General features: G+C 37.2%; 1 protein-coding gene across 1 annotated transcript in view; it reads right to left on the bottom strand.

Annotated features, from left to right (window-relative positions):
* The window catches only part of LOC148893343 (T-cell receptor beta-1 chain C region), a 47763-nt gene extending 36286 nt beyond the window's left edge, over positions 1 to 11477 (bottom strand). Inside the window, exon 1 of the mRNA XM_089004109.1 lies at positions 11276 to 11477. The gene's annotated coding sequence lies outside the window, so the exon portion shown is untranslated. The remainder of the gene's footprint in view (positions 1 to 11275) is intronic.
* Positions 11478 to 13982: the final 2505 nt, after the last annotated feature.

Genomic DNA, 13982 nt, shown 5'->3' with positions numbered 1-13982 from the left:
TTTTTTTCAGGCTAAAAACGCCTTACTATACATGGTCGTTTTTTTCTGCCAAAAATGCCTTACTATACATGGTCGTTTTTTTCAGGTGAAAAACGCCTTACTATAAATGGTCGTTTTTTTCGTGCGAAAAACGCCTTACTATACATGGTCGTTTTTTTCAGGCTAAAAACGCCTTACTATACATGGTCGTTTTTTTCTGCCAAAAATGCCTTACTATACATGGTCGTTTTTTTCTGCTAAAAATGCCTTACTATACATTGTTGTTTTTTTCAGGCTAAAAACGCCTTACTATACATGGTCGTTTTTTTCTGCCAAAAATGCCTTACTATACATGGTCGTTTTTTTCTGCCAAAAATGCCTTACTATACATGGTCGTTTTTTTCAGGCTAAAAACGCCTTACTATAAATGGTCTTTTTTTTCAGGCTAAAAACGCCTTACTATACATGGTCATTTTTTTCGGGCTAAAAACGCCTTACTATACATGGTCATTTTTTTCGGGCAAAAACGCCATACTATACATGGTCATTTTTTTCTGCTAAAAATGCCTTACTATACATGGTCGTTTTTTTCAGGCTAAAAACACCTTACTATACATGGTCATTTTTTTGGGGCTAAAAACGCCTTACTATACATGGTCGTTTTTTGCAGCTAAAAACGCCTTACTATACATGGTCGTTTTTTTCTGCTAAAAATGCCTTACTATACATGGTCGTTTTTTTCAGGCTAAAAACGCCTTACTATACATGGTCGTTTTTTTCTGCCAAAAATGCCTTACTATACATGGTTGTTTTTTTCGGGCTAAAAACGCCTTACTATACATGGTCGTTTTTTTCAGGTGAAAAACGCCTTACTATAAATGGTCGTTTTTTTCGGGCGAAAAACGCCTTACTATACATGGTTGTTTTTTTCAGGCTAAAAACACCTTACTATACATGGTCGTTTTTTTTTCAGGTTTAAAAACGCCTTACTATACATGGTCGTTTTTTTCAGGCTAAAAACGGCTACTATACATGGTCGTTTTTTTCTGCTAAAAACGCCTTACGATACATGGTCGTTTTTTTCAGGCTAAAACGCCTACTATACATGGTCGTTTTTTTCTGCTAAAAACGCCTTACTATACATGGTCGTTTTTTTCTGCTAAAAACGCCTTACTATACATTGTCATTTTTTTCCTGCTAAAAATGCCTTACTATACATTGTCATTTTTTTCTGCTAAAAATGCCTTACTATACATGGTCGTTTTTTTCGGGCGAAAAACGCCTTACTATACATGGTCGTTTTTTTCAGGCGAAAAACGCCTTACTCTACATGGTCGTTTTTTTCAGGCTAAAAACGCCTTACTATACATGGTCGTTTTTTTCTGCCAAAAATGCCTTACTATACATGGTCGTTTTTTTCAGGTGAAAAACGCCTTACTATAAATGGTCGTTTTTTTCGTGCGAAAAACGCCTTACTATACATGGTCGTTTTTTTCAGGCTAAAAACGCCTTACTATACATGGTCGTTTTTTTCTGCCAAAAATGCCTTACTATACATGGTCGTTTTTTTCTGCTAAAAATGCCTTACTATACATTGTCGTTTTTTTCAGGCTAAAAACGCCTTACTATACATGGTCGTTTTTTTCTGCCAAAAATGCCTTACTATACATGGTTGTTTTTTTCAGGCTAAAAACACCTTACTATACATGGTGGTTTTTTTCAGGTTTAAAAACGCCTTACTATACATGGTCATTTTTTTCAGGCTAAAAACGCCTTACTATACATGGTTGTTTTTTTCAGGCTAAAAACGCCTTACTATACATGGTCGTTTTTTTCAGGTTTAAAAACGCCTTACTAGATACATGGTCGTTTTTTTCTGCTAAAAACGCCTTACTATACATGGTTGTTTTTTTTCAAGAAGAGTAAGAAAATCTTACTGCCACAATGGGTAAATTCCTTAAAATCCCAAATGGAGATGCGGAGGATTGATCCCAGGACCTCATACATGCTAAGCATGCACTCCACCACTGAGCTACAACCCCAATCAAATGGCTTGAAAATGCCTTGCTATACATGGTGTTTTTTTTGGGCGAACTACGCCTTACCATAAATGGTTGTTTTTTTTGTCCAAAAACGCCTTACTATACATGGTCATTTTTTTCGGGCGAAAAACACCTTCCTATACATGGTTGCTTTTTTTTGGGCTAAAAACGCCTTACAATACATGGTCGTTTTTTTCTGCCAAAAATGCCTTACTATACATGGTCGTTTTTTTTCGGGCTAAAAACACCTTACTATACATGGTCGTTTTTTTAAGGCGAAAAACGCCTTACTATAAATGGTCGTTTTTTTCGGGCGAAAAACGCCTTACTATACATGGTTGTTTTTTTCAGGCTAAAAACGCCTTACTATACATGGTCATTTTTTTCAGGCTAAAAACGCCTTACTATACACGGTCGTTTTTTTCGGGCGAAAAACACCTTACTATACATGGTTGCTTTTTTTTGGTCATTTTTTTCGGGCGAAAAACACCTTACTACACATTGGTCGTTTTTTTGGGCTAAAAACGCCTTACTATACATGGTCGTTTTTTTCAGCCTAAAAATGCCTTACTATAAATGGTCGTTTTTTTCGGGCAAAAAACGCCTTACTATACATGGTTGTTTTTTTCAGGCTAAAAACGCCTTACTATACATGGTCATTTTTTTCAGGCTAAAAACGCCTTACTATACATGGTTGTTTTTTTCGGGCGAAAAACACCTTACTATACATAGCCTTTTTTGGGGGCTAAAAACGGCTTACTATACATGGTCATTTTTTTCTGCTAAAAATGCCTTACTATACATGGTCGTTTTTTTCTGCCAAAAATGCCTTACTATACATGGTCGTTTTTTTCAGGCTAAAAACACCTTACTATACTTGGTCATTTTTTTGGGGCTAAAAACGCCTTACTATACATGGTCGTTTTTTTCTGCTAAAAATGCCTTACTATACATTGTCGTTTTTTTCAGGCTAAAAACGCCTTACTATACATGGTCGTTTTTTTCTGCCAAAAATGCCTTACTATACATGGTCGTTTTTTTCTGCCAAAAATGCCTTACGATACATGGTCGTTTTTTTCAGGCTAAAAACACCTTACTATACATGGTCATTTTTTTGGGGCTAAAAACGCCTTACTATACATGGTCGTTTTTTGCAGCTAAAACGCCTTACTATACATGGTCGTTTTTTTCTGCTAAAAATGCCTTACTATACATGGTCGTTTTTTTTCGGGCTAAAAACGCCTTACTATACATGGTTGTTTTTTTCAGGCTAAAAACGCCTTACTATACATGGTCGTTTTTTTCAGGTGAAAAACGCCTTACTATAAATGGTCGTTTTTTTCGGGCGAAAAACGCCTTACTATACATGGTTGTTTTTTTCAGGCTAAAAACACCTTACTATACATGGTCGTTTTTTTAAGGCGAAAAACGCCTTACTATAAATGGTCGTTTTTTTCGGGCGAAAAACGCCTTACTATACATGGTTGTTTTTTTCAGGCTAAAAACGCCTTACTATACATGGTCATTTTTTTCAGGCTAAAAACGCCTTACTATACATGGTCGTTTTTTTCGGGCGAAAAACACCTTACTATACATGGTTGCTTTTTTTTGGTCATTTTTTTCGGGCGAAAAACACCTTACTACACATTGGTCGTTTTTTTGGGCTAAAAACGCCTTACTATACATGGTCGTTTTTTTCAGCCTAAAAATGCCTTACTATAAATGGTCGTTTTTTTCGGGCAAAAAACGCCTTACTATACATGGTTGTTTTTTTCAGGCTAAAAACGCCTTACTATACATGGTCATTTTTTTCAGGCTAAAAACGCCTTACTATACATGGTTGTTTTTTTCGGGCGAAAAACACCTTACTATACATAGCCTTTTTTGGGGGCTAAAAACGGCTTACTATACATGGTCATTTTTTTCTGCTAAAAATGCCTTACTATACATGGTCGTTTTTTTCTGCCAAAAATGCCTTACTATACATGGTCGTTTTTTTCAGGCTAAAAACACCTTACTATACTTGGTCATTTTTTTGGGGCTAAAAACGCCTTACTATACATGGTCGTTTTTTTCTGCTAAAAATGCCTTACTATACATTGTCGTTTTTTTCAGGCTAAAAACGCCTTACTATACATGGTCGTTTTTTTCTGCCAAAAATGCCTTACTATACATGGTCGTTTTTTTCTGCCAAAAATGCCTTACGATACATGGTCGTTTTTTTCAGGCTAAAAACACCTTACTATACATGGTCGTTTTTTTCAGGCTAAAAACGCCTTACTATACATGGTCGTTTTTTGCAGCTAAAACGCCTTACTATACATGGTCGTTTTTTTCTGCTAAAAATGCCTTACTATACATGGTCGTTTTTTTCAGGCTAAAAACACCTTACTATACATGGTCGTTTTTTTCAGGCTAAAAACGCCTTACTATACATGGTCGTTTTTTTCAGGTGAAAAACGCCTTACTATAAATGGTCGTTTTTTTCGGGCGAAAAACGCCTTACTATACATGGTCGTTTTTTTCTGGCTAAAAACGCCTTACTATACATGGTAGTTTTTTTCTGCCAAAAATGCCTTACTATACATGGTCGTTTTTTTCAGGCTAAAAACACCTTACTATACATGGTCATTTTTTTCAGGCTAAAAACGCCTTACTATACATGGTCGTTTTTTTCAGGCTAAAAACGCCTTACTATACATGTTCGTTTTTTTCGGGCGAAAAACGCCTTACTATACATGGTCATTTTTTTCTGCTAAAAATGCCTTACTATACATGGTCGTTTTTTGCAGCTAAAAACGCCTTACTATACATGGTTGTTTTTTTCGGGCGAAAAACACCTTACTATACATAGCCTTTTTTGGGGGCTAAAAACGGCTTACTATACATGGTCATTTTTTTCTGCTAAAAATGCCTTACTGTACATGGTCGTTTTTTTCTGCCAAAAATGCCTTACTATACATGGTCGTTTTTTTCAGGCTAAAAACACCTTACTATACTTGGTCATTTTTTTGGGGCTAAAAACGCCTTACTATACATGGTCGTTTTTTTCTGCTAAAAATGCCTTACTATACATTGTCGTTTTTTTCAGGCTAAAAACGCCTTACTATACATGGTCGTTTTTTTCTGCCTAAAAATGCCTTACTATAAATGGTCGTTTTTTTCGGGCAAAAAACGCCTTACTATACATGGTTGTTTTTTTCAGGCTAAAAACACCTTACTATACTTGGTCATTTTTTTGGGGCTAAAAACGCCTTACTATACATGGTCGTTTTTTTCTGCTAAAAATGCCTTACTATACATTGTCGTTTTTTTCAGGCTAAAAACGCCTTACTATACATGGTCGTTTTTTTCAGCCTAAAAATGCCTTACTATAAATGGTCGTTTTTTTCGGGCAAAAAACGCCTTACTATACATGGTTGTTTTTTTCAGGCTAAAAACGCCTTACTATACATGGTCATTTTTTTCAGGCTAAAAACGCCTTACTATACATGGTTGTTTTTTTCGGGCGAAAAACACCTTACTATACATAGCCTTTTTTGGGGGCTAAAAACGGCTTACTATACATGGTCATTTTTTTCTGCTAAAAATGCCTTACTGTACATGGTCGTTTTTTTCTGCCAAAAATGCCTTACTATACATGGTCGTTTTTTTCAGGCTAAAAACACCTTACTATACTTGGTCATTTTTTTGGGGCTAAAAACGCCTTACTATACATGGTCGTTTTTTTCTGCTAAAAATGCCTTACTATACATTGTCGTTTTTTTCAGGCTAAAAACGCCTTACTATACATGGTCGTTTTTTTCTGCCTAAAAATGCCTTACTATAAATGGTCGTTTTTTTCGGGCAAAAAACGCCTTACTATACATGGTTGTTTTTTTCAGGCTAAAAACACCTTACTATACTTGGTCATTTTTTTGGGGCTAAAAACGCCTTACTATACATGGTCGTTTTTTTCTGCTAAAAATGCCTTACTATACATTGTCGTTTTTTTCAGGCTAAAAACGCCTTACTATACATGGTCGTTTTTTTCAGCCTAAAAATGCCTTACTATAAATGGTCGTTTTTTTCGGGCAAAAAACGCCTTACTATACATGGTTGTTTTTTTCAGGCTAAAAACGCCTTACTATACATGGTCATTTTTTTCAGGCTAAAAACGCCTTACTATACATGGTTGTTTTTTTCGGGCGAAAAACACCTTACTATACATAGCCTTTTTTGGGGGCTAAAAACGGCTTACTATACATGGTCATTTTTTTCTGCTAAAAATGCCTTACTATACATGGTCGTTTTTTTCTGCCAAAAATGCCTTACTATACATGGTCGTTTTTTTCAGGCTAAAAACACCTTACTATACTTGGTCATTTTTTTGGGGCTAAAAACGCCTTACTATACATGGTCGTTTTTTTCTGCTAAAAATGCCTTACTATACATTGTCGTTTTTTTCAGGCTAAAAACGCCTTACTATACATGGTCGTTTTTTTCTGCCAAAAATGCCTTACTATACATGGTCGTTTTTTTCTGCCAAAAATGCCTTACGATACATGGTCGTTTTTTTCAGGCTAAAAACACCTTACTATACATGGTCATTTTTTTGGGGCTAAAAACGCCTTACTATACATGGTCGTTTTTTGCAGCTAAAACGCCTTCCTATACATGGTCGTTTTTTTCTGCTAAAAATGCCTTACTATACATGGTCGTTTTTTTCAGGCTAAAAACACCTTACTATACATGGTTGTTTTTTTCAGGCTAAAAACGCCTTACTATACATGGTCGTTTTTTTCAGGTGAAAAACGCCTTACTATAAATGGTCGTTTTTTTCGGGCGAAAAACGCCTTACTATACATGGTCGTTTTTTTCTGGCTAAAAACGCCTTACTATACATGGTAGTTTTTTTCTGCCAAAAATGCCTTACTATACATGGTCGTTTTTTTCAGGCTAAAAACACCTTACTATACATGGTCATTTTTTTCAGGCTAAAAACGCCTTACTATACATGGTCGTTTTTTTCAGGCTAAAAACGCCTTACTATACATGTTCGTTTTTTTCGGGCGAAAAACGCCTTACTATACATGGTCATTTTTTTCTGCTAAAAATGCCTTACTATACATGGTCGTTTTTTGCAGCTAAAAACGCCTTACTATACATGGTTGTTTTTTTCGGGCGAAAAACACCTTACTATACATAGCCTTTTTTGGGGGCTAAAAACGGCTTACTATACATGGTCATTTTTTTCTGCTAAAAATGCCTTACTGTACATGGTCGTTTTTTTCTGCCAAAAATGCCTTACTATACATGGTCGTTTTTTTCAGGCTAAAAACACCTTACTATACTTGGTCATTTTTTTGGGGCTAAAAACGCCTTACTATACATGGTCGTTTTTTTCTGCTAAAAATGCCTTACTATACATTGTCGTTTTTTTCAGGCTAAAAACGCCTTACTATACATGGTCGTTTTTTTCTGCCAAAAATGCCTTACTATACATGGTCGTTTTTTTCTGCCAAAAATGCCTTACTATACATGGTCGTTTTTTTCAGGCTAAAAACACCTTACTATACATGGTCATTTTTTTGGGGCTAAAAACGCCTTACTATACATGGTCGTTTTTTGCAGCTAAAACGCCTTACTATACATGGTCGTTTTTTTCTGCTAAAAATGCCTTACTATACATGGTCGTTTTTTTCAGGCTAAAAACACCTTACTATACATGGTTGTTTTTTTCAGGCTAAAAACGCCTTACTATACATGGTCGTTTTTTTCAGGTGAAAAACGCCTTACTATAAATGGTCGTTTTTTTCGGGCGAAAAACGCCTTACTATACATGGTCGTTTTTTTCTGGCTAAAAACGCCTTACTATACATGGTAGTTTTTTTCTGCCAAAAATGCCTTACTATACATGGTCGTTTTTTTCAGGCTAAAAACACCTTACTATACATGTTCGTTTTTTTCGGGCGAAAAACGCCTTACTATACATGGTCGTTTTTTTCTGCCAAAAATGCCTTACTATACATGGTTGTTTTTTTCAGGCTAAAAACACCTTACTATACATGGTGGTTTTTTTCAGGCTAAAAACACCTTACTATACATGGTGGTTTTTTTCAGGTTTAAAAACGCCTTACTATACATGGTCGTTTTTTTCGGGTGAAAAACGCCTTACTATACATGGTTGTTTTTTTCAGGCTAAAAACGCCTTACTATACATGGTCGTTTTTTTCGGGCGAAAAACGCCTTACTATACATGGTTGTTTTTTTCAGGTTTAAAAACGCCTTACTATACATGGTCGTTTTTTTCGGGCGAAAAACGCCTTACTATACATGGTTGTTTTTTTCAGGCTAAAAACGCCTTACTATACATGGTCGTTTTTTTTCAGGTTTAAAAACGCCTTACTAGATACATGGTCGTTTTTTTTCTGCTAAAAACGCCTTACTATACATGGTTGTTTTTTTTCAAGAAGAGTAAGAAAATCTTACTGCCACAATGGGTAAATTCCTTAAAATCCCAAATGGAGATGCGGAGGATTGATCCCAGGACCTCATACATGCTAAGTATGCACTCCACCACTGAGCTACAACCCCAATCAAATGGCTTGAAAATGCCTTGCTATACATGGTGTTTTTTTTTTGGGCGAACTACGCCTTACCATAAATGGTTGTTTTTTTTGTCCAAAAACGCCTTACTATACATGGTCATTTTTTTCGGGCGAAAAACACCTTCCTATACATGGTTACTTTTTTTTGGGCTAAAAACGCCTTACAATACATGGTCGTTTTTTTCTGCCAAAAATGCCTTACTATACATGGTCGTTTTTTTTCGGGCTAAAAACGCCTTACTATACATGGTCGTTTTTTTCAGGTGAAAAACGCCTTACTATAAATGGTCGTTTTTTTCGGGCGAAAAACGCCTTACTATACATGGTTGTTTTTTTCAGGCTAAAAACACCTTACTATACATGGTCGTTTTTTTAAGGCGAAAAACGCCTTACTATAAATGGTGGTTTTTTTCGGGCGAAAAACGCCTTACTATACATGGTTGTTTTTTTCAGGCTAAAAACGCCTTACTATACATGGTCATTTTTTTCAGGCTAAAAACGCCTTACTATACATGGTCGTTTTTTTCGGGCGAAAAACACCTTACTATACATGGTTGCTTTTTTTTTGGTCATTTTTTTCGGGCGAAAAACACCTTACTACACATTGGTCGTTTTTTTGGGCTAAAAACGCCTTACTATACATGGTCGTTTTTTTCAGCCTAAAAATGCCTTACTATAAATGGTCGTTTTTTTCGGGCAAAAAACGCCTTACTATACATGGTTGTTTTTTTCAGGCTAAAAACGCCTTACTATACATGGTCATTTTTTTCAGGCTAAAAACGCCTTACTATACATGGTTGTTTTTTTCGGGCGAAAAACACCTTACTATACATGGTCATTTTTTTCTGCTAAAAATGCCTTACTATACATGGTCGTTTTTTGGGGGCTAAAAACGGCTTACTATACATGGTCATTTTTTTCGGGCGAAAAACACCTTACTATACATGGTCATTTTTTTCTGCTAAAAATGCCTTACTATACATGGTCGTTTTTTGCAGCTAAAAACGCCTTACTATACATGGTTGTTTTTTTCAGGCTAAAAACGCCTTACTATACATGGTCATTTTTTTCAGGCTAAAAACGCCTTACTATACATGGTTGTTTTTTTCAGGCTAAAAACGCCTTACTATACATGGTCATTTTTTTCAGGCTAAAAACGCCTTACTATACATGGTCGTTTTTTTCAGCCTAAAAATGCCTTACTATAAATGGTCGTTTTTTTCGGGCAAAAAACGCCTTACTATACATGGTTGTTTTTTTCAGGCTAAAAACGCCTTACTATACATGGTCATTTTTTTCAGGCTAAAAACGCCTTACTATACATGGTTGTTTTTTTCGGGCGAAAAACACCTTACTATACATGGTCATTTTTTTCTGCTAAAAATGCCTTACTATACATGGTCGTTTTTTGCAGCTAAAAACGCCTTACTATACATGGTTGTTTTTTTCGGGCGAAAAACACCTTACTATACATAGCCTTTTTTGGGGGCTAAAAACGGCTTACTATACATGGTCATTTTTTTCGGGCGAAAAACGCCTTACTATACATGGTCATTTTTTTCTGCTAAAAATGCCTTACTATACATGGTCGTTTTTTGCAGCTAAAAACGCCTTACTATACATGGTTGTTTTTTTCAGGCTAAAAACGCCTTACTATACATGGTCATTTTTTTCAGGCTAAAAACGCCTTACTATACATGGTCATTTTTTTCAGGCTAAAAACGCCTTACTATACATGGTCGTTTTTTTCAGGCGAAAAACGCCTTACTATAAATGGTCGTTTTTTTCGGGCGAAAAACGCCTTACTATACATGGTTGTTTTTTTCAGGCTAAAAACGCCTTACTATACATGGTCATTTTTTTCAGGCTAAAAACGCCTTACTATACATGGTCGTTTTTTTCAGGCTAAAAATGCCTTACTATAAATGGTCGTTTTTTTCGGGCGAAAAACGCCTTACGATACATGGTTGTTTTTTTCAGGCTAAAAACGCCTTACTATACATGGTCATTTTTTTCAGGCTAAAAACGCCTTACTATACATGGTCGTTTTTTTCAGGTGAAAAACGCCTTACTATACATGGTCTTTTTTTTTCGGGCGAAAAACGCCTTACTATACATGGTTGTTTTTTTCAGGCTAAAAACACCTTACTATACATGGTCGTTTTTTTCAGGTGAAAAACGCCTTACTATAAATGGTCGTTTTTTTCGGGCGAAAAACGCCTTACTATACATGGTTGTTTTTTTCAGGCTAAAAACGCCTTACTATACATGGTCATTTTTTTCAGGCTAAAAACGCCTTACTATACATGGTCGTTTTTTTCAGGCTAAAAATGCCTTACTATAAATGGTCGTTTTTTTCGGGCGAAAAACGCCTTACGATACATGGTTGTTTTTTTCAGGCTAAAAACGCCTTACTATACATGGTCGTTTTTTTCGGCTAAAAACACCTTACTATTCATGGTCGTTTTTTTCGGCTAAAAACGCCTTACTATACATGGTTGTTTTTTTCGGGCTAAAAACGCCTTACTATACATGGTCGTTTTTTTCAGGTGAAAAACGCCTTACTATACATGGTCTTTTTTTTTCAGGTGAAAAACGCCTTACTATACATGGTCATTTTTTTTGGGGCTAAAAATGCATGGTCATTTTTTTTCTTATACTTGCCTGACTGACTGGCGACCAGTTCAGGTTGCACTCTGCCTTCCACCCAAAGTCAGCTGGCTCCAACAATCCCCCCGCCCCCGTGACCCTGTTCAGGGTAACGGATGGATGGCGATGGAAGGAGGCGGGGCATCTTCTCCTCATTCGATGATGTTTGCGAGGGGGAGGTTTTTGTACGGTCCCTCTATGGGCTTGTGTCACCGTGGCCACCTGTATGCACAGTGTGTACGCTTTGTTCAAAAACCTGCATGCTGTTTTTCACCCCCTCATTTCCCCCCCAACCTCTACTTCTCTACTCACACCGTCACCTGCCACTCATATCTCAGCAGGCATCTCTCCCAGGCTGCTTTTTAATAATAATAATAATAATAATAATAATACATTTCATTTATAAGTGCCTTTCAAAACTATCAAGGACACTTTACAGTCACAGGCAGTCATATAATGACTTGGCACACACTCAATGCCAGTAGTGGGCCGTTAGGGCCTGCAAGGCCTTCTCTGCTGGCCTAAAAATGACTGGCAGACTAATGTGAATTATATTTTCTCCGTGAATTCTTATTAAATAATTCAAAATTACCTTTCAGCTTCCTTTCATTGCTTTTCCACTGTTATGCTGCTTCCAAATGTGTGTTTTTCGTTTTTAAGCATTTAACCAATCACATATTCGCCATCAGGGTTAGAAATCGACCTGAATGCCTTCAGAATCCTGGAGCATTAAAATCAATGAAACAATAGCTTCAACCAATCAGAGTTTGAGTTGGCAACCCAAGGCCTGCTGGAAGGCGCTGGAAACGTCAGAATTTTCGAAAACTATGATTGGCTAGTCATTCATAGCCATTCATAGTATCACTATCCGGGAGTGACAAGAGCATACTGGCCAGAGCTAGCACATCGTATCTCTAGCGAGCAGCATAAGCAATTTGAAGCATTTTTGTGTTGATTTAATAGCGGTTTTATCAACCCATAGTGGCAGGAGAAGAAATAATAATCATAATAATAATAATAATAATAATAATAATAATAATAATAATAATAATAATCATAATAATCATAATCATAATAATCATAATAATCATAATAATAAATAATAATAATAATAATACATTTCATTCACCATTAGTTTCCGTTTTCTCTTTCAAGGAAAGTTTTTGTGCGGCAGCGTCAGGCCCCTTCAAGGCCGTGTGTACTGGCGGAGGCAAGAAAATGGCCGCCGTCATCAAGCCACCTGTGCGCGGTGATGCGTAGTTGAGCGGCCGTCCTGCCGTCGCCGCTCACTTCGACGCGACCCGTATAAGACGGCTCGACCGAAGCCTTTTGGTAGTTGACCCAGGCCACCAGCTGAAAGGATCGTGTGGCGCCGGATACTCGCCTGTACCACTGAATGGTGTCGCAATTGTCAAGCGTTTGCGTGAAGCTCAGCGTGATGTCGTCGCCATCCGCTTTTCTGAAAACGTCACGGGGTGTTTGGGAAACCTTTACATCTTCACTGGATTGTGCTCCTAAAAAAAAAAAAAAACACACAGACACACAAAAATGAATGAACAGTCCTGTTTTTTGTTTTTTTTAATCTCATCAAGTGGTGATAGGAAACCGTACCGGTCATCCAAACCAGGTTGGTCACCAAGATCATGAGGCGACGGGGTGGCATCTTCCTCAATATGTGACTGACCAAGCAAGGGAGGATCTGTATTGCAGGAAGTTAGACAGGAAGTAACACGGCACGGCATCACGCACAAGTATATTTGTAAACCTTCCCTTCACAAACCAACTACATTCGTTTATACTCGTCGATTTTAAGCGGTTTTAAACCAATCTCCGTGTGAAACGAGTATTCTCGCCATAGGCTAAAGTTGTGGGATTTCAAGGACATTGTGACGAGACAGTCGTCATAACATGTTCGCATCCATATTTGCAATCATTTTTATGTCGCATTATCAAGTGTGACATAAGTCTTCTTGTGACGGTCCCAAGCCCGGATAAATAAGGGGGTTAGTGTTTGGAAGGGCATCCGACGCAAAAGCTTGGCCAAAACAAACATGCGAATCAAGCCCCTGAAGATGGAGGACACTGATTCGCTGTGAAGGGAAAAGCCGAAAGGAAAAGAAATGTCTAGTTCAACGGATGAAAGTGAATACTACGTACCTTCACTCAGAACCTTGAATACATGTACTTCTACTAACTCTGCTTTAAAGGACAACCGACGTCATGTCATGACATGTTGTGTCCATAATTTGTCAAATTACTTCTACTGAGCGTATTTCACAAAGATTCCACCGCATATAGCTATATTTTACGTTTTAAGACTCACGCTGAATATTCTGAAAGTCTTGTTTTCGAGTTGGTGACGAGTCCGTACGTGACGTCACTGAAGGATCGCCCCTGACCGAAAAAAAGGACACATTGTAGCAGTCCTTCCATCACGTCAATGCATTTTTGCGGTACTTTGGTCTGAAAACGTCATGTAGGACCAAAAAGAGGCAGAAGAGGGCGACAAAGCTCCATGTAAGGAATTAATCAGCCTGTGGAAACGGGCTTAATCATATTCATGATGGCTTCATATTCTCCGAATCTGAAGCCATTGTTTTGATTCTCGAGCAAGGCAAGATGTCTTGCCGTGACACCGCAAACATGGGGGAGGGACCTTTTGAAACTGGCCACTTCCGGTTTCAAATTGTACTTTTTAGACACTTTTTAGACACTTTAAGTC

The sequence above is a fragment of the Hippocampus bargibanti genome, linkage group LG09 (genome assembly GCF_051943395.1).
Source record: "Hippocampus bargibanti isolate YZ-2025 linkage group LG09, ASM5194339v1, whole genome shotgun sequence".
Lineage (NCBI taxonomy): Eukaryota > Metazoa > Chordata > Actinopteri > Syngnathiformes > Syngnathidae > Hippocampus > Hippocampus bargibanti.
This window is presented reverse-complemented; position numbering and strand designations above follow the sequence as displayed.